The sequence below is a fragment of the Camelus bactrianus genome, chromosome 4 (genome assembly GCF_048773025.1).
Source record: "Camelus bactrianus isolate YW-2024 breed Bactrian camel chromosome 4, ASM4877302v1, whole genome shotgun sequence".
NCBI classification, from domain to species: Eukaryota; Metazoa; Chordata; class Mammalia; order Artiodactyla; family Camelidae; genus Camelus; species Camelus bactrianus.
The window spans coordinates 97633670-97657360 of NC_133542.1; the positions used below are offsets into that span (position 1 = coordinate 97633670).

The window sequence follows — 23691 nt, forward strand, 5'->3', positions numbered from 1 at the left end:
AACCATGTGAACATCTGAAAATGGTAAGGTTATCTGGGGGTCTGTACCCTGTGAAATCTAGAAACCAACCCACTGAAGCCCCCTTTTGATATTGAAGAGATAGTGCTGATATAGAATCCAAACTGATCAGGTCAGGGCGCATAGGGGCAGAGGACAGAGAAGAGTCAGATAAGGGGAGGCAGGGCTGAAGCCGGGGGGGAGCTGTGGAGGAGGTTCTCAGCAAGTAGAGGCCTTATTTTTGATTAGCTGGTGAAAACAACAGAAGAGGGGGCTCTAGCAGGGTGAAACTGCAGTAAATATCCTTGTTTGCCTCCAGTCCCTAAAACTGCAATATGATCATTTTTTAACAGAAAAGAACAAATCTGTGTCCATATTAGGTCTGTTTCTTTGGCTTTAACCCTGCGCCCTGTTTTCTAGGCTTAGTCTTGCTAGCTCTGCACCTTTTGTAAAAGAATGTTGCCTTTAACTTGAAATATACAGGACAGCCTATTCTCAAGGCTCTGACCTTTAAGGGTATTAACACTTTTGCACATATATAAAGATAACGAGATGCAGAATATTAAATAACATTTGTTTTGTTAGAGGTTTTACAGGGGCACCATGACCTGACCCACGTGGACAGCAGCAAGAACAAAGAATTCCTACACCTAGAAGTTTGCAACAACCAATCACACCTCCTCCCCTTTTCAGTATAAAAGGAGGCTTAATTCTGACTGGAGTAAGATGGTTCTCCAAGATATTAGTCTGCCATCTTCTTAGTCTGCCAGCTTTCCGAATAAAGTCACTGTTCCTTGCCCCAACATCTCGTCTCCCGATTTACTGGCCTGTCGTGTGTCAAGCAGAATGTGTCTGGACTCGGTAACAGTTTCTCCTACAGATGTGTCACAGAAAAGGTATGAAACAGAATCTCATGCAAAGCTGTTATAATTTAAAAAAAGAAAAGAAGGAGAGGAATTATATCACTTTACATAAGGAAAGCATGCCATTAACATCTACCTATATAGCAGGTTAAAAATTACTAAGTTAATGTTTCAAAATAAGCTATGAGAAAATGAGAAAAATTATAGAAATTTCAAAGAATAAAACAAATCAGCAAGCTATAAAATGTTAAATGATAGAAATTTAAAATAATGAAAAATCTAAAAGAGAAAATTTAAAAAATAAAGTACTTAGTGAAAATAATATTTGAAAGTATAATAATTTTATAGTCCAAAGTATAAACTAAATATCCATGAGTCCATACTAAGTAAATGATTCAATAAATGAGGCAAACAGACAAATCTGTGCAGAAGTCCAAATAATTTATGTAAATGATCTGCCCTAAAGTTGGTGAAGCATAACTTCCCATTCCGTAAGTGGGAGTTGTGCACAGTAACTCCATTCCAGATAGTCTAGTAAGGAAAGGGTGGAGGATGGGAGAAAGAGTAACTAACGTTACTGGAGAAAACTGGCAAACATTATCTCAGCCAGATGGTCAAGCTAAACATCTACAGTAAAGTCATGTTTAGTGTATGTACTTTTGATTTTTTATGAAGAAAATGACACATATCCTTTGTAGCCTGCTCCTTCCCCAAAACTTATAACCCTGTCTGAGAATAAGAATGTCCAAAAAAGGGGACATTCTACAAAAGACCTGACCAGTGCCCTTTAAAACTGTCAAGTTCATCCAAAAAAGGAAAGTCTGAGAAACTGTCATACCCAAGAGGAACCTAAGGAGACATGATGATTAAATGTAATCTTGGAGGGGATCATGGAACAGAAAAGGACACTAGAACAAAATATGGACTTGACTTCATAATAATGTTACAACATCGGTCCATTCATTAAACAATTGCACCACATAATATAAGATGCTAATAATAGGCAAAACTAAGTGTGGGCCATATGGAAACTGTGCTATCTTTTTAATTTTTCTAAAATTAAGTTCTAAAATTAGTAAGTCTAAAGGTCTTCTAGAAAAAAAATTTCTTTTTCACAAAAGTAAAAATCATTTAAGTGTGAAATCTAAACTAAGATGAAAAGAACAAATATAGAAAACAAATAGACCTTAAAGGAATAAAAGATGCAGAGAAAAAAAATTTAAAGCAAAAAGCAATGAAGACAACAATGAGATAACACTACACATATATTAAAATGGACAAAATCCAGAATATTGACAACACCAAATGCTGACAAGGATGCAGAGCAAAAGGAACTTTTATTCATTAATAATGGGGATGCACACTTGGAAGACAGTTTGGGGGTTTCTTACAAAACCAAGCATACAGTTATCATATATTTCAGCAATAGTCCTCCTTGGTATTTAACCAAAGGAGTTGAAAATGTACATCCCCAGAAAAACCTAGCTGTGGGAGTGTGTAACAGCTTTACTCATAATTGCCAAAACCTGAGGTAACCAAGATGTCCTTTAGTAGGTGAGTGAATAAATAAAATGTAGTACATTTCAGACAATGGAATATTATTCAGTTCTAAAAAGGAAGTGAGCTATCAAGGCATGAAAAGACATGGAGGAACTTTAAATGTGTATTAGTAAATCAAAGAAGCTAATCTAAAAATGCTATATACTATATTATCAAAACTATATGATATTCTGGACAAGCAAAACTATGGAGTCAGTAAAAAAATTCAGTGGTTGCCAGCGGTTGGAGAGAAGGGATGAATAGGTGGAGCACAGAGGATTTGGGGGGATGATGAACGTGCTCTGTATAATACCATTAGGATCAATACAAGTCATTAAATAATGTTCAAGCACATAGAACGTAAAACACCAGGAGTGAACCCTAATGTAAATTATGGACTTTGGGAGATTATGACATGTCAATGTACGTTCATCATCTGCAACAAATGTGCCACTCTGGTGGGGGCTGTTTATAACAGGGGAGGCTTTGCATTGTAGGAACAAGAAGTATATGGCAAATCTCTGGACTTTCCTTTCAAATTTACCGTGAACCTAAAACAATTTTTGTCTAAGAAAATTATCTTTAAAAACAAAAAGATATGAACGGATCCAAATGATACTGAAGAAAATGATAGAGAAGTTAGACATACATGTATAAGGGTAGTACTCAGTAAGTATCAGTAGGAAAAAAAAAAAAAGCAATGAAACAGAATAAATACTTAAAAACCATAGCATTCCATCCACCCCCAAATCACCTCTAGAACTTACATATTGAAATTTCACATTAAGTACCAGAGAAAATTTCTCAGAAAGAGTGCCCCAGAGATTTGTTCTAGTAAAATTCTTAAGGTGGAAAAAAATATTTGAGGCATTAACACTTTATATTAGAAAACAGAAGGCAGTAACAGGGCACCCACTCCCATCGACATGGTGATAGTAACAGAGGTGGCCTGGTGGAAACTAAGGAATGTCACCACCACTCAGCACTAACCAAGACACTCTGGCCCCATTGTATCAGTCAGTTGAGACCATGTGAGGAGCAGTAACCAGGCACTCCTACCCTTCCCAGCCATAGAAGTATTATGGAAGCCCCTTGGGAAGCCAAAACTTCTTCCCACGCTGAGCAGCAACAAGGAATATCCTTGGGTGTCAAGGAAGGCCAAGTAGGAAGCCTGGATTTCTACCCACTTCTTGCAGTAAAAGCCCACTCTTTCCCTGTTAAAGCAATTTCAGAGGAAGCCAGCTAAAATACAAAGTTGAAATAAGACCCAGAGTTTAACATAATACCCCAAATACCCATGATTCAATTTTTTTAAAATTATAATACCAAGAACCAGAAAAATTTCAAACAAGATGAATAGAGAACAATAAGATGTCACCACTAATATGACAGAGATGTTAAAATTATCTGACAAATGTTTTAAAGCAGCCATCATAAAATGCCTCAACATAGTGAGGAATATATTTCAAACATGTGAAAAACTAGAAAGTCTCAGCAAAGAAATAGAAAGCCTCAGAAAGGCAATACAAAGCATAAAGAAGAACCAAATGAAAATTTTAGACCTTAAAATACAATAGCTGAACTAAAAATGCAATAGATGCACTAAACATCAGAGTGGAGGGAACAAAAAACAAGCCAATTAAGCAGAATAGAGAACAATAAAATTACCCAATTGAATGACAGATGAAAGACTGATTAACAAGAAATAACAGAGCCTCAGGGAATGATGGAACAGTAACAGAATATTTAAAATTCTTGGTATCAGTCTCAGAGGGAGGAGAAAGAAAATGGGGCTTAAAAAGTATGCAAAGAAATAACTGCTGAAAACTTCCCAGATTTTCAAAAGACATACAACAACTTATTTTCAAAAGCTGAACAAGCCCCAGGTCTGAGGTAAAACTGTGTAGAACCTACAAGCAGACACACACATGAGTACAAGTAAAACTGGGGAAATCAAAATACCATTGATGGCATGTATCAATGTCAATATCCTAGTTGTGGTATTATATTACAGTCCCTAAAACAATTTTTTGTCACATTGGGGGAAACTGGACAAAGTATACAGGATCTCCCTGTATTATGTTGACAATTGCATGTACATCTACAAATATGTCCTTAAACCTTTCCATTAAAAATCTTTTTTGCCTCCCAGTCCCAGTTTAGCCCACCTCTCTGCTCTCATCATCCTGTAATTTAAAGAGCCTAGAAGGAAGTCGGGAGGAGGAGTAATTTGACATTTCTTATATTCTTGAAAGGATGTTATTATAGAAACAGAGAGAAGATTGTGGTTGCCACAGTTAAGTAGGGGTGGGGTCAGAGGAAAGTGGTTGTGGCTATAAAAGGGCAACGTGAGGCACTCTTGTGGTGATGGAAATTCTCTGTATCTTGACTGTATCATATCATCCTAGTGGTGATATTATACTACGTTCTATAAAACACTACTATTGGGGGACATTGGGGAAAGGGTACTTGAGATCATTCTGCATTATTTATTGAAAGTGCATGTGAACCTACAGTTACCTCAAAATTTAAAGTTTTATTAAAAAATAGAATTCAGCTGATTAAAATTCATGTTTAGGAACTCTATAAATGACCAGGGATGAATACTGAATCCGTTAAAAATAGAACTAATCTTATTACCAAATAAATAAGGAAATTATGATTTTCAGAATATTATAAATGTAAACCTGTAAGAAAACAAAAATTTGGAAGTTATAGGAAGGCCATTAGAGGGATTTTAAAAATCTAGGTCACCACCTTTTACAGAAAGGAGAAAATTTATGAGTTGTCACTGGTTAGTATCATATAACTTAAAAGTATGTCATTAATATCTTAATAGTTCTTATTATATTTTAATGTTACACATATCTCTTAGACTATTTCTCCCAGAGAGAAAATATTTATTTGAATATCAGAAGTTTCACTTTAGATTATTTTTGTTGCATTACATTTAAACACAATTAAATGTAATACATCTAATAAGCCAGTATAGTGCCTAATATAGTAATAATGTTTCTGGAGTTAGAAAAGAAAGGAAAGGAGTTAATATGGTGTAGTGGAAGAGTTAATACATATTTTGGAACAGCAAAGAATTGAATTTGCATCTTTGATTTTGTATTTACTGGTCAGAGTCCTAGAGCAGGTAGTGACTTCATCTGAAACTCAGCTTCACTTTCTCTAAATTGGGCCAATACTGCTCATCTTACAAGATTTTTATCAGGACTGAATGAGGAAATGTAGGAACAACTTGGAACACAGAGCCTGGCATAGACTCTGCTCTCTGCCTTGAAGTTAAAAATGGATTAAATTTCTCAATAACTATTAATTCTTCTCTTCCCTTCAATATTATGTTCCATTATATTCAGAACATCTTGATTAAGTTCACAGGGAATTGTGGAGTGAATTTAGAATCACTTCTATTTAAAGTGGGTAAGTGTTAAGAAAAGAATCAGATTCCATTGTCATCTTCTACTATACAGAAACCTCTCAGAGACCTTCAAGCACACAGGCTTTACTAAACATAAATTACCATTTATTTCTTATTGGGCATTTTGGGAAACAGCTGAGGCTTACCAGGGACAATTTTCTTGTTGAAAAACATATTGAAAATCCCTGAGATGGGTGAACAAAAGATAAGGTTGGAAACAAAAATATCAGTTCTGACATGACCTACCGATTTGCTTTTCATGGGTGGACATTAGGTTGTTGGCAGGGATTAGCCAAACAATTTATATATTTCTCCCTTCCAGTCAGGCAGCATCTGGTTTGCAATGGAAGACTGAACATTTGCCTGCTCTTCTCTACCCTCAACTGTCCTCCCCATATGTACTCACAGAAGTAAAGAAAACTTCTAAATCAAATTAATAAAATGACAGACCATTAGGCAAAATATGGTACACTTTCTCTCATTAACCAGGGGTTCAAGTGGAAACAAATCTGCTTCCAGCTCGAGTTATGGTGTAGGTAAAAGAGCATCACACAGGTCTGCTGGCTGGCTCCACACCTTCACGTAACTTTGGTTCACTGTTCTGCTCTGACACTCACTGAGGGCAAACTGGTAAACTTGTTCTGCATCCAGGGACTTGCTTCCCAGCAGGGGATCCTCCTGACATTACCTGATGAGGTCATTGTGAAAATCATCTGGTCTGGAGAATTTTAAATGATAAACAGATAGTCACACCATGATCAAGCGCTGTCAACTTATGAACCACCTGCTTTCTCAGAAAAAGTACCCTGGACAGAGGCAGGACACCCCTCTCAGCAAGTACATCTGTACAACAGCTATCAGCCAGCAACTAATCTATGCAACATTTGACTGGCTGGCACCACGAGGGCACATCATCTACTAATCACAATTCAGGTATGTGTTTCCACGAGTCTGTGACCCCGACTCCTAAAACTGTACACAAAATTTGGTTAAACTATTATGTAAGATAGGAGTTTCTAAAATTTAGACAATTTAAACACTACCAATTAACTTGACCTAATTGGTATTTATAGGACACTGTACACAACAAATGCACTAAACACATTTTTTCAAAGATTATAACAAAGGACCATAATGAGGGGGCCAAAAAATAATTCTCAACAACTGTCAAAATTGCTCATTCTAGCAAGTTATTTTGTCTGAACACAGTGGAATTAAATGAGAAATCCATAAAACAGAAATATGTTCTGTTATGAAGAAAGTCACATTCACAAGTGAAACAATTCTTTTCCAAATATCACATAGGTCAACAAACAAATCACAAGAAAAATAGAAAATAGTTTAAAGTAAATGATAATGAAAATACAACAGGCCAAAATTTGTGGGATGCAGCTTAAACACTGGTTAGAGGGAAATTTATAGCATTATATGCTTAGGGAAGATGAAAGTGTTAATACTAATTATCTACATTTCTACCTCAAGAAGATAATGCAGGAAGAGAAAAATAAACTCAAAGTGAGTATAAGGAAGAACACAATAAAAGTAATAAGTCAAGAAGCAAATAGATAAATAGTAGAAAGGATCAACAAAGACAAAATGTGTTTCCTAGAGAATAGAAATTGACAAGGCCTTAATATGTCTGGGAAAGACACAAATTAACATTATCAGAAATAAAAGAGAGAACATTATTAAAGATCCTGCAGAATTTAAAAAGAATAGTGAGTTAAATTCAAAAAATAAATTCAACAAATTAAATGAAATGGACAAATCCCTTAGAAATCATAACTTACCGTAATGGATACAAGGAGAACTACAAAATCTTTTTAAGAAATTAAATACAGAATCAATAAATTTCTCACAAAGAAAATCCCAGTACAGAATTTTTTCACAGAGGAAATAATCCCAACCTTAAACAAATGCTTCAAAAAATACGAAAGGAGGGATCAAATAACTCATTTTAAGGGCCAACAGAGCACTGAAAACAAAACATCAAATCACATAATCAGTTTACAAGTGGCCATCCCTCATGACCATAAACAAAGATATCCTCCATAAAATATTAGCAATGGAATCTAACAATTTATACAGCAAATAATGTGTCATAATAAAGCTGTCCCAGGAGTCAAAGGATAATTTAATGTTTGAAAATCAGTCATTGCAATTCACCCTATTAACAAATTAAAAGAGAAAATGAAGGAGATCAATCATAGGAAAAAATTATGAGAACATTCATTCTTGGTAGTAAGAAAATTAAGAAAAGAAGGAAGCTACATATGATAAAGAGCATCTACAGAAAACCTAGAGGTAACATCACTCACTTCTTATGGTAAAAATTAAACTTTTCCCCAAATATTGCAAAAAAAAGCAAGGATGTTTGCTCTCACTAATTCTATTCAATATCCTATTAGAGGGCCTAGACTTTGAACAAAGCTAGAAAACAAAATGCCTAAAGTTTGGAAGGTAGAGAAGTAAAAGTGTCAACTCATGCATAACGAGTTTGTTCATTTAGAGTGATACTCCTCTCTCCTCCCTCCTCTCTCCATGTAACCATGGGACAAAATAGAAGCTTAGTAGTTGACCCAAATATATACAATTAAGGTTTTCTTTACAAAGGTGCCAAGGTGCTTCAGTGGGGAAAGGAAAGTTTTTCACAAATGTTCCTGGCATTGCTACATATATGGAATGAAATGACTCATGACAGCTACTTCTCAAAAAATAAACAAATAAAAATAATTCAATTTGGGATGTACAACTAAATGTGAAATCTAAAAGCCCCTAGAAAAAATCATTGGAGTATGGACTCTAAATTTAAATAGCAAAATCTTTTTTAGACAGAGAAAGTTCATATGAATCACTAACCATAAAAAAAAATTGATAACCTGGGCTACGTCAAAATAGTGACTTTCTCCTGTTCAAACAATATAATTGAGAAAATGATTAGGCAACCAGAGAATAGAAGAGAATGTTCACAGTTGATAAACATACCAAAGGACTTCTGTTCAAAATATATTAATACCTGATATATCAGATTTTATCAATAGCTGATAAAAATCAATAATAAAAACCAAACAACCCCAATGGAAAAGATAAGCAGAAGACTTGAACACTTTATATATATTTAGATATTTATTTATCTATATAAATTTATATGTTATATTTTATATTATTATTTATTTTTATACTTTATATTGTATGTTTTATATATTTATGTTATATTATTATGTATTATATTTATAAGTATATTTTATATATATTTATATATATAAATAAATATATATAAGTGTATTTTTAATTATATGTATATATCTTTATATGTATATATTTATATATGTATATGTACATGTATATATTTATACATATCTATATATGTATATATATATATATGTATGTCCAATAAGCACATGAAAATGCTCAGCATTAGTCAACGGGAAAATGATCATTAATGTCACAATGTGAGATACAACTTCATGTCCACAGAAATGGCTACAATTAAAATGACTGAGAACATAAAATGCTGAGCAGATGTGGAGCAACAGGAACTCTCACACATCGCTGGTGAGAGTGTAAAGTGTACAATAATTTTGAAAAACTGCAAGTATCTTAGAAATTTAAACAGACACTTAATGCTATGACTGTGGCAGGAGGTCAACTAGAGGATGTGACTGTAGGTTGACCTCTGAGCTGGACCCAGGCAATTGGATATTACTCACACTGTTCCTTGAACTTAGAAAATACTTTCTGTCCACCATTTCCCATTTTCAAGGACACCGCCTTAAGAGAGTAATGTGTTGCTGAGACCATCTGGAAGGTATATGTGTCTGAACCCAGTTAAAGCCTCTATACAAACTTTTGAGATGCTGGCAGGTGGGTGCAGAGATTTAATCCTCTTGTGGCCACCCAAGACAAGCCTCGTATGTAAGTTCCATAGCTTATAAAACTTGCTACCTATCAATCTGGAGTGCTCTGGCTCTTTCTTTGGTTTGTCCCTGTCCTCTTTGTATGGGGCCAGTTTCAGATTTCCCCCAGGAAGCTCCCAAAGTTTCAAACCAACAAAGACATTCCTATGCATTTATCCAAGAGAATAAATATATGTGTCAATGAAAAGACTAGTATGAGATATTTAGAGCAGTTTTACTTAGAATGGGACAAAGCTAAAAAAAAAAAAAAAATCCCCAAATCCTATTCCAGAAGAGTGAATAAACAAATTGTAACATATTTCTACAAAGGAATACAATTATTCCCATTAAGAAGAATAGGAACCAGCCAACAAAAACATGAGCTACTAATGCATGTGTCTACATAGATGAGATAAGTAAGAGAAGCCAAAGAAAACCCCTCAAGAATCTTGGGGGCAACATGGAGCAATAATATGGAGGAACAAAGTAATAATATTTTGCATTCATTGTCCTAAACCCATTACATATATGATTTCATTTAATTCTAACTATATATAGTAGGTTTCATGGTTCTCATTGTATAAAGAATACATTATAGGACAATAAGTCATTAAGTATCATGATCCACATAACAGAGGATTAAGCCACAGATTCAGTATATCAGCCCAGTTCTGTCTCAATTCTAATCCCTACACATTGAAGACTATTGCACTGACCTACAATTCATTTCTACTGTTGCACCAGTTTTCTAATCAAACATGCCACCTCATGTCTTTCTATTCTAAGAGAAGCCAACTTTCAGTTAACCTCTTCTTGACTGAAACAGTGAGAAGAGATTGTCACTCTTTCTTTGCCTATAAACATTAAGGACCATCTTTTTTTTATACTGAGGTTTTTAATATAAAACAGTACATATAATAATATAAATATACCTGTGAATACAGAACTGAGAGGTGATAAATGTTAAGTTTGTGCTGTATATACCTAAAACTGATTTTGTAATAAAGAAATAAAGCAATAAATGGTAGTAAACTAACATTTGCCCCAATTCCAGAAACTCCTTGGAGGCAATCACTATAATGAATTACATGTATATATTATCAGTCTATGTTCATGCTTTTGTATCCTATATAAGTGACAATAAATACTATATGATATTTATATGAGTGTTTTGATGAATGGAAGTGCCCTGATAGAATTACTGTAACAGAAAAGAACAAACCTGACTCCATATTAAATCTGTTTCTTTGGCTTTAACCCTGTGCCCTGTTTTCTAGGCTTAGTCTTGCTAGCTCTGCACCTTTTGTAAAAGAATGTTGCCTTTAGCCTGAAATATACAGGAGAGCCTTTTCTTGGGGCTCTGACCTGTAAGGATATTAATACTTTTGCACATATATAAAGATAACAAGGTCCAGAATAGAAAATAACGTTTATTTTGTTAGAGGTTTTACAGGGGCACCATGACCTGACCCAAGAGGACAGTTACAAGAACAAAGAATTCCTACATCAAGAAGTTTGCAACAACCAATCACACCCCTCCCCTTTTTTAGTATAAAAGGAGCCTGAATTCTGACTTGAGTAAGAAGGTTCTCCAAGACATTAGTCTGCCATCTTCTCAGTCTGCCACCTTTCTGAAAAAGTCACTATTCCTTGCCCCAGCACCTCATCTCCGATTCATTGGCCTGTTGTGTGGAGAGCAGAACGAGTTTGGACACGGTAACATTATGAGGGCAATATCTTGGCTTTTCCAGAATACAAGGGCATTTAGGATCCTGCTAACTGTACTCTTTATATAAACACATAAAAAGTTTGCATAAAAATCTAAATATTTATAAAATATTAAATATTAATCTTTCTACAGTAAGTATAAGGCAAAACACAATTTTTTCAGACATAGAGACTTTTTTTGCAGACTCAAAAATGTTTACTATACTGTGTTACAACTTAAAAATCAAGAAACAGTGGTTTTAAAATTTAGAATTTAGAATTCTAATTAGAAATTAGAATTACTTAGAAGATAGAATTACTTATATAAAATGATTACATCTATTTCTAAATTATACATTTACAAACAATGAAAATTGCACTAAAGCACTGTAACCCAAATTTAAACTGCTATTAATCAATACTATTTGTAGTTCCAAAATTCTAAAACACATTTTTCACATTTTAATAATTTTTTTTTATTCTGGAGCTTCATAAAATTGATATGTATGTTAAATGTACTTACTTACTGTTTCTTTTCTTATCTTTTCCTCTGGAAAAAAGTGATGTTGGTAAATGCATGGGGTATTATACTCTTGATGGAATTTTGTACTTAGGATATATAATCAATTTGTTTTAAGTTTTAATTTTTGTCATAAAACAAATTATCATTAGCTACTTTCACCATATTCAGGGTGCTCAATGATGCCAAATTTAATGCGTACTTTGTTAAAAGGATTAAATTTGCTCCAGAATTCCATTGGGAATGACTACCAGTATTTGTTGTTTGCATTTATTTCACATAAAAAGATAAATCAGAGTAATCGAGGGATCTAATATACCCTTTGTAATTTTTTTCTACTTCAACATTGGATTTTTTAATTTGTGTTTTAGAAACGTTTCCCTAAAGGAAAAGTAACTTTTACATCCTCACACTTTTCACTTTTATGCTTTCTTAAAACTTCAGAAGTAAAAAAGAAATTTTTTAAGTGCCCCAAAATCAGGAATGGCACTGTGATTAAAAGCAGAAGCTCTCTATCCAGCTACCTCCATCCAAATCCCGAACGCGTCTGCCAAACTGGGCAGACTCAGGTAAATTTTTTACCTTCTGAACTTTAGTTTTCTCACTTGTCATAGAGGGATTATACAACTTCCATTATATTGTGAGATACATAACATATTAATCATGCAAAGCATATAGCACATAGGTTGACACTTTATCAACAATGAAAGTTAGATGTTTTATTATGGTTAAGTCAAAAGAATTCTTTGAGGTACAAATTTTCATGACATTTTACACTTTTTCTTCATACTTGAAGACATAATATTTACTAGAGAATTAATAATTAACCAGTTTAAGAAACATATATTTTTGAAATCTAATCTCTATAATCACTATGTAATTATGTTATTGAGATCAAATTTTAATAAAATCATTTTTTAAATGCACATGTCTGTGCTCCTTCTACTTCTAATTTTTACTTATTTACACTTCCTCTCTTTTGTCCTTAATTTGATCTGCCAGGACTTTTCTATTATGTTTTTCTAAAATAAGTTCAAGGACATGTTTACAATATATTCCCTTTTCTATGTTCAAATGCATTCGTTTATACTTTTATCTTTATTATTTCCTATTTTTGCCTTTCCTGGAGTATATTTTATAGTTCTTTTTTGATTGAGTTGAGTTCATTTAATTGTATAATAGGGTAAGCACTTCAGAAATACACAGCTGTGTCATTTCTTTTTTCAGTTCTGATATTTTTTTAAATGACATTGATTTCCAGTTCTCTTCTGAATGTTCTTATTCATTATTCAGAGCCACCTATAAATGTTGGAATGGGTTTGCATTATTTGCACTCTGTATCAATTACCTTCAGTAGGAGAATGAATTATGGGTCTTAGTCTTTCACTCTCCCTTATATTCACACCCTTAACCATAACTTTATTGTTCTAGAGTGTATTTCTCTGCCCCTTGGCCTTTGGGCACATCCATGGGAATTTCTTAGACCAGAGGTGATTGGCAATGATACAACTAGAGACCTTCATGTGCTTGTGCAGCTGCACTTGCATTTTTATGTTTCTGCTATCCATCACAAGAAGATGTCTTGGAGAACCTACTGAACCAAGCCCAGCCTAGTCTAGTGGAAAAACTCAGCCAAAATCTGTCAATCTCTCAATCTTATCTCACTCATAGATTCTGCACCAAGAATATGTCAATGCTGTTTCAAGCTACTGAATTTCATGTAATTAGTCAGCATTGTTATGACAATAGTTGATAAACTCAGAGATTGGTAACTAGAAATGAGGTCTTGTGGTAATAAAATTCTCAAACGTGTGACAAAGGATTTGACACCAAGTGGTAGGCACTGAAGAAACAGTTAAAGCAACTATAAAAATGGTGACCTATATGAGTGGGAAAACACTTAGTAAAAACCACTGCCTGTGATAACATGGAAGGAATAAAATCTACCTAATGACCTTAAAAGGGTAGGAAGAGGTAATTTTAAGAAGATTCTGAAAATGTGTGTTGTTATTGGATGCATTTGATAAGGTACTGAAAAGAAAGAATTGAGCTCAGAAAGAAAGTGGCCAGTTGGGAACAGAATTTGAAGAGAATATAGTTGAGCTGGGAAGCCCCATGAAAAAGATCAGCAGGACCCTCAGGCAGGGCCACTACTCTCCTGCCAGCACCATCCAGTTCCCTGGCCCAGTGGCATTATCACGCTTTTTGCATCTAAAACGGCTTGCTTCTAGGAAAGCGGAACTTAACCCTAAGATTCCATTGGTTCCCTGAGCTAACTCCTGACTGGTCCATTTATAGCACTTCATTTGCATGGAGCTCACTCCTGATTGGTCCATTTCTGTCACTTCTGATTGGTCCATTTCTATCACTCCTGACTGGTCCAGTTCTACAAAGCTCATTCCTAATGAGTCAACTTTTGTTACATCTTATTTGCATATGATGTTGCAAAGTCTTGACCAGCAGCCTATAAAAGCCTATGTAAACCTACAGACAGGGTCCAGAGCTTGGAGTATTAACTCCTTTGGGCCCACTGGCATAATAAACCTGAGTTCTCCAACCCTCCAAGTACTGCTTTGTCTCACCTGGATCCAGGTTGCTGTCACAACTAAGCTGTAACACTGAGCTGTAACACTCTTTGCTGCAACATAGTCAGGCCAGAAATTAAAGGGATGGAAAATAAAACTATTTCTCACAAAATCAACTTCAGGAAAGAAACCAAATATGGAAGAGGGGGTAGGGATAGGGCCAGGAAAACTTGGCCTCAGGCAAAAGACAAAAACAAGATTATAAATCGAAAGCCCATTTCTAAAAAACTCTGAAAGAATCAATATGAACACCTCAGATACACTCAGCCAAAGAAGGTTCTAGGATGGTTAAAGGTGTGGTTACACAGAAGTCTGATGCACCCTGCACCTCTAGAATTGATATAAAATAACAGCTACAGAGTTTTTGAAAATGTTGAATTGGCTAATGCCCTGGCAGCCTGGATGAAAGAAAACTGAAACCACTTCAAAAGAGAAAAACTCTCAGGGCTTCTAAATTCCTACAGGCAGAGAGTACACTGGGAAAGCTGACCAGGCACCAAAAGCTTCCCCCCTAGCTTTAGGGCAGAGGTGGGCCCATTTTCCCTGTAAAGGAATGGATAGTAAATAGTTCAGGCTTGCTGGCCACCTGTGGTCTCTGCATATTTTTCTTTGCTTTCATTTTGTTTTTAACAACTTTTTTAAACTTAAAAGCCTTCCTCAGTTCCTAGATCATAAAAAAGACAATGAGTGGCAGTATCTTGCTTGATGGGCCAACCTGTGCAGATCCTGCTCTAGGCTACATGGACCTGACAACATTTGCCCAGGAGAAATTCAGAAATCTACAGGACCAGTGACTGCTCTGTCAGACAGACATGTAAGACTTCACTCAAAGTTATTGCTGTGGGAGAGAGAGGCCTGAGTTCAGGCTGAACTCAACTCACCGAAGCAAAGGGTGGCAGAGGATCTCATAGCTGTGATTAGAGGAATCCTGGCCCATCTGTGTTTGCTGAGTTTTTCCAAAGGAGAAGTAAGCATTCTTCTATTTGTATGATGGACAGTAGTTTTGCAACTTGGACCAAGGTGCCCCTGAAGTTGGGGTCCACAGGGACTGGAAAATAGTGCCCTCTCTTCCTTGAAAATTCCTTTCCAAAGAGAGGGGCTCTCAGGTCTTTGAGAAACACATTCCTGGGCTGTTCAACTTGCAAGAGGATGTCTAAAAGTATGACATCTCAAGAGGCAAAGAAAGGATTTACAAGCATGTGTTTTCTTAAATAAATGCTGTAAGATAAGGGAGGGGAAGGACCACTGTGTTTGGGCCACCTGGCTGGGGTGAGGGGGTGAGAGAGATGTCAGGGCCCGAGACACAGGAGGAAGTCTGCTGAAGTTTAATGAAGCTGAGAGAAACGTTAAGGCTATTCTGATTTGAAATAATTAGCATTATATTAAAAGTATATATATATATATATGCACACACACACACATATATAACATATATATATATATAACATATAAATATGTACATATGTAAAAAACATGTCAATAATTTATAACTCACCAAATCTGCTCCGAGTATACATCCTGGAGATATTCTCATATATGTGCAAGTGTAGCTTTCTTAATGCAGGGAGTAAAATTCTAAAGTAAATTTTTCAGAAAGCAAAATTATGCTTGTCTTCTTGTCCCTTTCATTTGGTCTTCTGGGCTGGCTCATTCCCTGCCCAACGATGAAGATAACCCCATAAATTTCTGATCACTTTTTGACAATATAAAATGTTCTCAAATCATGTTTATTTGCACAATCCAGTCTTAATCTTGTCATTATAATGCCCTGACCTGTGTAATAGTCAAAACTTTAATACTGACTTAATATTAGAACTTCCCTCTTTCCCCTGGTTGGGAGAGGAGATTATCATTGGTCTTTCCTCTCTAGCTTCAGAAAAATATACAAAGGAAAAGAGGAATGAAGTCGAATGAGTTAAGAACTTTCTCACTGTTTGGTAATGTGGAAATTTGGCTTCAGTTCTCTTTGCAACTGACATATGATTAAAGCTGTCTCTTCCTCTTACGGATACCTCCATTGGCTTTGGGGGATCACCAGTATTCCTGCTCCTTTTCCCATTCCCACTGCCTTCTGGATGCACAGCCATTTGGCAGTAGCCCCTTGGCTGAAAATGAGGTCTCCTCTCTTCAAAAGGACTGACATATTACTCTGGAGTTGAAATTTTTAAAAAAAATTCTCTATGTACCTCAGCCTTCTAGACCAATGGGGAAAAGAAACAATAATAAGGATACTTCATTTAGCTACATTATATGTGATTACATTTTAAGAGAAAACAGTGAAAGAGGAGAGCAGTATGGGGGATGCATACAGGAAGAGAAGATCAGAGACACAGAAACAGAGAGAGAAATAGAAGGAGACGGAGGTTCATCAGATCATGGAGTACATGTTAATTAGTTTTTAAGTCTCCCTCTGCTAGTTCCTCAGCTGTCACAAAATATTTAGCACCTCAAAACACTCCTCTTTGAAGCTGCTAACCAATCAAACACCATTCGCAACCCTTTAGCTCCTAGTTACATGCTAGAAAGTAATTTTTCTAGAAGAGCTTCTATCTTTCTTTCATTTTCACTGAATCCTTGTACCCGCTACAATGTCTGGCATATGGTAGGCAGACATTTAATACAACAATTTTGAATTGATAAATGGAGAAATGTACCCTTCAGCCTACAGGGAAGGGAGTTACACTCAAATCACCCTGGTGGGACTACAGTAATAACACCAGATGAAGTAAGTTAGAGGTAATATCTTACCCACAGGCTAAAAGTATGTTCATTTTTCCTTTTAATCCCCTAAACTTGTATTGTGCACCCATTAAGCAACCTTGAATTTCAAAATCCACCTTTGCCTTGAGGGGAAAATTCGTATCATGGTAGTACACCCACGAAGTACTGGAATTCTAGTGGTTTTAAAAAACACAAGTCTAAAAAATAGAGAGCCAAACTGCCTTGCTTCTAATCCCAGCTCTCTCAGATATCAAGTGATCTTGCACAAGGTAAAAAATATCCAGTCATTCTTATTGGAGAAATGGGAAAATCATTTTAGCACCTACTTCCTAGGATTATTGTAACATTGTTAAGAACTTAGCCTAGTGTTGAGGACATGCTAGGTATTCCACATGCATTAGCTATAAACATTTTTTCACTATACTCTCTGCAGAGTCCCTAAGGATTGTTTCTTGTGTTTGCAAAAACACAATCCTCACAAGCACAAAATGAGCTCTATCCTTTACTTCCATTTCTTCTGTATGCCTGTATTAAATTTCAGTTTAGGTTTGTTTAGGTTTTCATTGCCCCAAATGCCCCTGATGTTGTCTATCAGAAATACCATCACTGTCGGCTAACGTGTACACCAAGACTGCCAGTGTCCAACTTTTGCTTATGTCAATATTGGTACTAATGACTTTCACTTATAAAACTCAAACCTTATAATCATTGGGAAGAAGTCTAGCACAGTTCCCCTTCAGATTAGAAGCCATAGGCATCGATGCTATTCATATATTACACTACTTTTTCTCCCAAGGGAATACAAACATAGGAAATTCAATGTTCTTGTTCTCTTTTTATAGTCCTTTATCCTAGAGTTCAAAAATAAATTTATGACTCATGATCAGAGGATATTTGAGAAAGTGGTATTATTCTATGCCCAGTTACGCCATTGGCTGGATTTCATCCATTGACTTTGAATCAAACTTATATTTCAGATCTTTCTTCATTAGGAAGTGTTCTACTATGCCCACATGTCCCAGAGTTCTGCTCAACAACGCATGTAGATGACTACTTTAAAGCCCCACAACCATCACTAGTCCTCCAGATACAGTAAAACGTGCCAAAACTCTAGGGTATGCACAGCTTAGTCTCAATAATGTCAGAACAGGATGAGAGACTAGCTGAGGGGAACTGCGGGCTGGCGATAGCAGTGAGAAAGGATGAAGGAACCTGGGGGAACTCACGAGTGCTATTAGAAGCTTTCAGAAATCATGTCATTACTTACAAACATCAAGAGAAGTGAGGAAAAATAAAATAAGGATCTGTTCTTCATGGATGGCTGACACTACTTGCTGTTATGTCCTAAGTGTAGAACCAAGGTTTGTAACATATAAACCACTCACATTTCAGAGCAAAGAGTGGTTATCAATCAACTGGTGAGGTGGAGTTGAGCCTCAGAAAGACTACATGTTTTAAGCTGCATCCTGGCTCATAAATTCCCCATAGAAACTGCTACCCCAACAAATGTCTTGATTTCTAAGACAGACAGATGTAAATGACCTCAAAAAAGATGGCTTTGAGCCAGTGACTAGACAGTTCATCTCTCTTAAGTTTTCCAATAATAAAGGTCATACACAAGTAGCCAAGATTCCTACAAAGAAACAAAGTTTGACAAACTTTTTCATACTATACTCCTATACTCTCAAGGAAAAGATTCACTCCCTGGGAAGGTAACTAGAACACAAATGCAATTTTTAGGAAATTACTTTGGAGTAGATATGGATATAAATTTACACTTTTGAGTAATATTTATCTACTCTCATCTTTAAAACTCGTCATGATGCTGCCTGTCAACATTGTAAGCTATAAAGCTATTAAAAGGCATTAATATTTATTCCTCATGATGCTTCTAGGGGAATTTTAAATAATCCTTTGGAGGCTGTTTTTATACCTAGGGTTTATTTGTCTGTTTGATTCATAAATGGATACACTTATAGAGCCTCAGGCTCTACAACACTCACATCATTGGATATAAATCCACAGAAAAATACAGCATCAATGACAGCAGCATAAGGTACAATTTTAGGTTTTACAATGATCTGCCCTTTAAGGGGCATTCATTTATAAGCAACAGAAAACCTGTCTCAAAGTGGCTTAAAAAGATAAAGGGCATTAATTGGCTTTAATAAGTAGAAGCAAAGAGAGACCAGCCTTTGGAGCTGATTTGATTCAGGTGTAACGGAATGTCAATCAAGACACAGATTTTCTCCATCTTTCTTCTTTACTTTCAGCAGTGTTAACTTCATCCCCAAACTGCCACACTCATCCTAGTAACAATTTTAAGGGCTCTACACTTCTTTCTTCACATCAGTGGAGGGAGAGAGACTCACTGACAGAAAATTTCTGATAAGACAGGAGAAGCTTATTTTGCATTGAACCATAACACACATTTTATCCAGTCTTGTTGGACCTAAGTCAGAGATGACAATTTTCCCCATATTTTTAGATTATTGTCATACTGAAAATATTTTATAAACGATTATGGGTTTATTTCCACTTTAACATCTTCATGTAAGAATTTCACAGTGCCAGAATATAATGACCTCATAATAGGAAGACATCATTTTGATTATAAAGCAGAACATTTTTTTCTACCCCCTCCTTTAAAATATTGCCACATTCACTAACTTCTCAGATTATAAGAAGCACATAGAATCAATTTCCTCTCCTTAAATACATTTTTATATCCACAATGCATAAATCAGATACTGATCGATGTAGTAACTTCTGGAGTTTTTGAAATATTAAACTTTTCAGTTAGCACAGTGATTTAAATCAACTAGGAGAATGTGCCCTCAAAATATTGTTTTATGTAATTTTCTAGCTATTACCATAATAGCAAAGTAAAAACGGTTAAACTTTACAAAGAAACTAAAAGAAAATATTTTACTTTTGCTGCTCCTTTGAAAATGCCATTATTAGTGTTCAAACAAAGAGAGCAAACTTGTAATTTGGGTGAGGGTGAAATTCCTTAGACATAAAATTATCAATTTTATCACAGTTTTACAATAACTTATTTAGAGAATAAAGAGGTTACTTTATTTTAAAGCATTACAAAATATTTTATGTTGCAAGCAAAGTGAAATTTAAAGTTAAACATATTAGCAAATTGAACTAACATAAATCACTCACCAATGTAGTTTACTGTTTAACAAATCCATAATTATGGAACTTAGGAAAGATGTCCTTTTTTGCCAAAATTGGTCAGATTAACTTTGAATCACTAGGCAAACTCTACAAGTCTCTGAGTCTTATGATCTTCATCTATAAAATTAGAGATCTACACTAAATGAACTTTAATATCCCTCCCAACCTAAACATTGATGTAGCATTGTTCTCTTAAGTAATCCTTTGAGGAATGAGAGTTTCTAGATACATAAAGCTCCCCTTTAAGTTGTAAAGCTTTACTTTTACAATAAATGCATTATATCCTTCCATTCACCCTAAAATAACATGAGATAAGTGATAATGCAACCTCCTAAATTCTGCCTCTCAAATTTGGGATCTGATTGACTGGATCAGCATGCAGGGATTTCTGTGCCATGGCTCCAATTCTCTGCAATCCTGGAAAGAACTCTGAGTCTCAAAATGAGAATACCAGACACTTCCCTGTCTCTCTCTCAGTTTTGAAGACAAAAGAGATTCTATTTATCAAAGTATATTTAAACAACAAATCACCATACCAATGCAAAGAATTATTATTTTGGTGACCAGTTTTGACTTGTTCTTGATTAAAATAGCTGGATTTACTATAATTTGTAAATTACATAGAATATATACATTTCTTAGAACTTGTACATTTATGATTCAAATTGTTCAATTAACTTGACTATTTTGTAGTCATTTTGCTTTGTTTTTAATTTGCTGCTTTATCTCCTAATTAGTAGGACATGATCCTCAGTTTGCTTCTCCCAGAGTCTAGAATTTTGACCTCTGAATACACAAGAATGAATACCTAAAGATCTCTCTGTTACTCTGGCAAATCTGGTATCACCACCCGTTTTAAAACAATGGCTCCCTAAACTGGGAAGGGCTTTTTTTTTTTATGATTCTGAGGCCTTACAGTGTGTTATTTAATATGTCTGGGGCAGGACATAGGAGAGCTGTTTCTCAAAATCCCCCCCTGGCAATTCTAGAAACTGCTATTTTGGGAAAAACTACTTAGCTCTCAATTTTAATAGCTGTTGCTTATGTTTTATAACAAATAAAAATTTTTCCTCTGACATTGATCATAAGCACATTCAAAGAAAATGTATAAATATCCATAGAGAACTACCTATAAGAATCTTCTACAAGAAAGCCTTAAAACATTATGTTACTGGTAGAGCTAAGACACAGCAAGTAGATGGTGAGAAGTGAGTGGTGTTACCCTTAGGAGCCAATTGTTTCTGCTTTGTTTATAGTCATCCACTGATCAACAGAGACAATCTCATAACAGCTGTCATTACAAAATAAAACAGGGAAGATCTCTAAACGACAAAAACTTGGCTAAGTAGCTAATCAGCATTTCTGAGAAAATATTTCTCGCAGGCCTAAATGAAAAGTGTAAAATAAACTGCACAGTTTCCTGTAGAAATTTAAAGATCCCCATGCCTCTGGAGTTTACCACAAATAGGACAAAAAAGTTAAACAAAATTACTATTGTTGACAAATAAACTAACTGCAAAAATATGTGTAAAATAGATGCAAATTCAACCTTTAGGAAGTTTAAAGCATGTATAGATTTTACATTCTATTCATTCTACACAGAAGACTTAATTATGACAATGAGACATACAACTTTTGGGGGTGGGAGGGTATACCTCAGTGGTAGAGCACTTGCTTGGCATGCATCAAGGTTCTGGGTTCAATCCCCAGCACCTGCACCATAAAGAAAGAAAGAAAGAAAGAAAGAAAGAAACAAACAAACAAACATAATTACCACAAATAAAATAAAATGAAATAAAACATTTGGTTCCAAGAATCAACACCATTCCTTGGAAACTTAATACAAAACCACATGTGGTTTTTCCAGGAGCCCTGGAGTCTGTAGCCACTGCAGAATGTCTTCATGTGCTTTGGCTGTCTTCTTGGTATAAACCTAAAATGAGCATGCTGTTGGTGCCGTCATGCTTCAAGGCAGCTGTGTTATATGCTGGGAAGTCTTATTTAGATAAATATAACTGTCCCATTACATTCTAGGGAACATAGCTTAAGTTCTCCTTGAAATGTTGGATGAGACATCGTATGGGCTGTCTGTAATCCAAATCCACCAGGGTGTGACTCCAAATATTGCCACAGGAGGCTGGAATGTAAATACACATAGTTGAAGAATCTATCGCTTTTCATCAGAGGAACAGCATATTCACAATCACTTTGTCTGTCAAGTCCTAATTACTTAATTTGACATGAACTTGAAAACAGGGGTCAGCTACCTTTGTCAGTATGGAGTTTCATGACCGGTCACATGCATTCCTGAAAAGTTCAAACCCCCTGGGAGAGGGATGGATGATACAGAAGGCACTCGTATTGGCTGTTCTGGTGATTTTGTGTTTGGTCACAGTTTCTTTCAGGAGAGGTAATATAATACAAATCACACAGATTCTAGCAGTTTCATAGCCATCTTTAATAACTTGAACTATTTTGCAATGTGCATTAAAGCTTCCACTTTAAAGAGATGGAATGATTTCGCTTTTGCCACCCTCCAGTTAAGAGTAGCGAACTGAGTAGCATTCAAATTAAAATGCAATTCATGCAAAAATATCCAAAATATACTGGCTAGAGATGGGAACCTTCCTGAAGCTCTCCTTGTATTTGCTCACACTCTGAGCCATGCTTACTTCCTGCTCTCTCTTCTAGATCCTTCTCACCTTGCCTGTTAAACAGTGTTTGCCTCCAGCATTTTCATCCTTAAAAAGCAAGCAATTCCTGAAGACGCGACTACAGTAGTTCTGTAACTGTTGAGCTGATGGTGTCCTGAGATTACCTGAAAGAAGACATTTCTGTCATTACATACTCCAATCTCTCTGCCAGCCCTTGCCTCAGAAATGGGAATGTGATCTCACCTTTCACGAATCCAGAGGTCAGAGAAGAAGCAGGTGTACAAGTCCAATGGGCTGGATCGGATGTTGGGTGCAGGGCCAGAAGGACAAGTCTCACGTACTGGGGCCATCGCTGGGGCAGCGGGACTCAGAAGCACAGCCAGGCATTGCCTCCAAGATCCCTGCAGCTGCGCTGTCAGTGCTGAAACCTGCCCCTGGAGCCCAAGACCCAGACGTTCAATCACTGTCATTTTGAACTAATAATGTGTCCAGGACATGAGCTTATGCTGAAGTCTCTTGGCCTGAGCCATAGGCCTTATTTGGAGAGAGAGGGAAGGAGTTTATTTCCTCCAAAACATGAGTTCTTAGCAAAG

General features: G+C 35.7%; 1 protein-coding gene across 1 annotated transcript in view; it reads right to left on the bottom strand.

Moving 5' to 3' along the window:
- Nucleotides 1-2180: 2180 nt before the first annotated feature.
- The window catches only part of LOC141577579 (uncharacterized), a 91066-nt gene continuing 69555 nt past the window's right edge, over nt 2181-23691 (bottom strand). Inside the window, exons 7-9 of the mRNA XM_074363187.1 lie at nt 23342-23532; nt 23147-23262; nt 2181-22581 (exon numbers count right to left, since the gene is read on the bottom strand). The gene's annotated coding sequence lies outside the window, so the exon portion shown is untranslated. The remainder of the gene's footprint in view (nt 22582-23146; nt 23263-23341; nt 23533-23691) is intronic.